The sequence below is a fragment of the Aptenodytes forsteri genome, unplaced genomic scaffold (assembly GCF_000699145.1).
Source record: "Aptenodytes forsteri isolate BGI_AS27 unplaced genomic scaffold, ASM69914v1 Scaffold63, whole genome shotgun sequence".
NCBI classification, from domain to species: domain Eukaryota; kingdom Metazoa; phylum Chordata; class Aves; order Sphenisciformes; family Spheniscidae; genus Aptenodytes; species Aptenodytes forsteri.
In genome coordinates, this window is record NW_008794709.1 from 1,650,702 (window position 1) to 1,653,338 (window position 2,637).

At 46.7% G+C, this 2,637-nt stretch overlaps 1 protein-coding gene across 1 annotated transcript in view; it reads right to left on the bottom strand.

The window, feature by feature from the left end:
- Positions 1-190, bottom strand: part of CAP2 (CAP, adenylate cyclase-associated protein, 2 (yeast)) — a 69,611-nt gene extending 69,421 nt beyond the window's left edge. The window contains exon 1 of the mRNA XM_009273707.2: positions 42-190. The gene's annotated coding sequence lies outside the window, so the exon portion shown is untranslated. The remainder of the gene's footprint in view (positions 1-41) is intronic.
- Positions 191-2,637: the final 2,447 nt, after the last annotated feature.

Below are 2,637 nucleotides of genomic sequence, written 5' to 3' on the forward strand. Positions count from 1 at the left end.
CCGCATCCCGCCCCTCCCGCCGCTGCCTGCTCTTGAGTTACCTGTTTTGATGACCCGTGTAGCCTTTTTTTTTCCCCTCCTCTCTGCAATGAAAATCCGTGGCCGGTCACTCACTCGCTCCCCCCTCCCTCGCCTCGCTTCGCCGCTGCTCTCCTTCCTCCTCCTCCTCCTCCTTCTCCTCCTCCTCCTCCTCAGCGGGAGCCGGTGTCAGTCAGTCACATCAGCTGCCCGGGCAGGCAGTGAGAGAAATGCCCAGGAGCTTCCGGGAGTGCCAAATAAAGACAAGTCCAGAAAGAGAGAGAGACGGTGGCAGAGATGGAGAAAGAAAGCAAAAAGTGGGTGGAGTGTGAAAATGGAGAGAGAGGGAGAGGGAGAGGTGTCTCTCGGCGGCAGTGCGGCGGCTCGGAGCCTGAGAGGAAATGGCAGTGGTGGAGCATCACGGAGGAGCAGGAGGAGAGTGCGGGCGCCCAGGGTAGGGGCACCCACGGCCGCAGGCGTGGCAGCCCTGCTTGTCCATCGGGCACAGCTCGGGTGAGTGGGAAGCGAGCACCCCATGCCACACAGGCCAGCCCACGCTGGGAAAGGAGAGCGGGGCCAGTGTGGAAACCGGCAGACCCCTCACATGGCAGGGGAGGCTGAGGGCAGCCTCACGTACACCAAGATAGTTCATTGTCTACTCTGAGCCAGACTAAACTGTACCAGCCCAACAACTGCTATAGCTGGGCCCACAGTGGGGTTACTGCCTTCATTCGGTACGGCCACGAAATCAGGACTTCTCCCAGTAGGCAAACCCTCGTGCCTAGGCCTTGTTTGTCAGGCTCTGCGGGCTTCACGCTAGTCCATACCCCTGGCCAAATGGGAGCATGGGCGTTTTGCAATTACATGGTGTTCGTCACCACATGGTCCCAAGGGGCATCTGATCATCCACCTGAAATCTGCTGCTCCTCCAAGTATCAAATGAGGTGGCTTTCTGCACAGAAGTCTTGGGAGAAGACCATGAATTCACAGCCTTTAAAGGAGCAGTTTGCTCTTGAATGGAAAAATAATTCATTAGTTAGTGATAATAAAAAAGATCACATATATTTTTCAAGTCAACTATGTGGTTGTGCGAAAATCAGTAGCACTTTTCCCTATCATATAGCTTATTTTAGAAGACTTTGTGTTTCATTTCTGATGGTTTGACGACACCACTATAAAATATGGAACACAAGAATTTGTTTTAATTGTGCAGCAGTTAAATGGGGGCTGAGGAAAATCATATTTTAACAAGGATGCCATAGTTAACAGCCGCTCACAGACCTCACATGCCTAAAGACAGCATTAAGGAAAAGCAAGCTGACTGCAAGGATCAGTCTGGGATCCAAACTCACTAGTGCAGACAATGTAATTGGCATCGGAAATTGCAAAAAATCAGTGCCGCAGCTTCCTGTACGCAGTGAAAAGAACTACTTCTCCTTGGCATGTATAAACAGCCAGATGAAATCAACAGAACAGCACAGGTTTTAAACCAGAGGGTCTTGCCAGATCTTCCAAAAGGGAAAAAGGTAGTCTGGAATTGAAGTCCTGATTGCAAAAATGCACAGAACACAGAAACTGCTTAAGAGAAGCAAGGAACAAACCCAGAAGATCTCTTTCTGGAAAGAAAATGCAAGAGGATTAAGAAACTGTGAAACTACTACATTTAGTTTAAAGTTCAAGGTCCATATTCATAGAATCATAGAATGTATTTTCTCTCTGAGATGTATTCCATACATCTCAGAGAGAAAAAAAAAATCCAACACCTGTGCAGTGTCAGGATGATAAGTGGAAAGTTTAGGATGATAAATGCAGTTGAATTCCTGTAGAATGTCAATTTAATTTGAGAAAAATGTAATGTAGTTAACTTACGAAAAGTTTACAAGCTCTTACTGTAGGAGCACAGTCAAGCACTCCACATCATCCTTTTACATCACAGGCACGCGGAAAAGAGGGAAAAACCATTGGGCATTTCCTTTCCATGGAAAGTCTTCTGAGGCTACCAAACTGGCAGATGCCCTACATATCTAAAACAAGTTCCCTATAACACATCTTCACTCCCAACTTCTAGTGTTTTCTTCACAAAACAAATAAGTTCTTTTTTTTATTTTCCAGGAGAATGTTGGCAAACTTAAAAGGCTAAGACTAAGGTAAAGGGAATAACAAGAAGTAATAAATTTAGTAAGAAGGGAAAAAAGGAAGATTCAGTAATTGTAAAGTGACCTCGTAATACAGAGGAAACCCAGTGGCAAGCAAAGATGTAAGATCATAGAATCATAGAATCGTTTAGGTTGGAAAAGACCTTTAAGATCATCGAGTCCAACCGTTAACCTGGCACTGCCAAGTCCACCACTAAACCATGTCCCTAAGCACCACGTCAACACCTCTTTTAAATACCTCCAGGGATAGTGACTCAACTACTTCCCTGGGCAGCCTGTTCCAATGCTTGACAACCCTTTCGGTGAAGAAATTTTTCCTAATATCCAATCTAAATCTTCCTTGGCGCAACCTGAGGCCATTTCCTCTCATCCTATCGCTAGTTACTTGGGAAAAGAGACCGACACCCACCTCGCTACAACCTCCTTTCAGGTAGTTGTAGAGAGCGATAAGGACTCCCCTCGG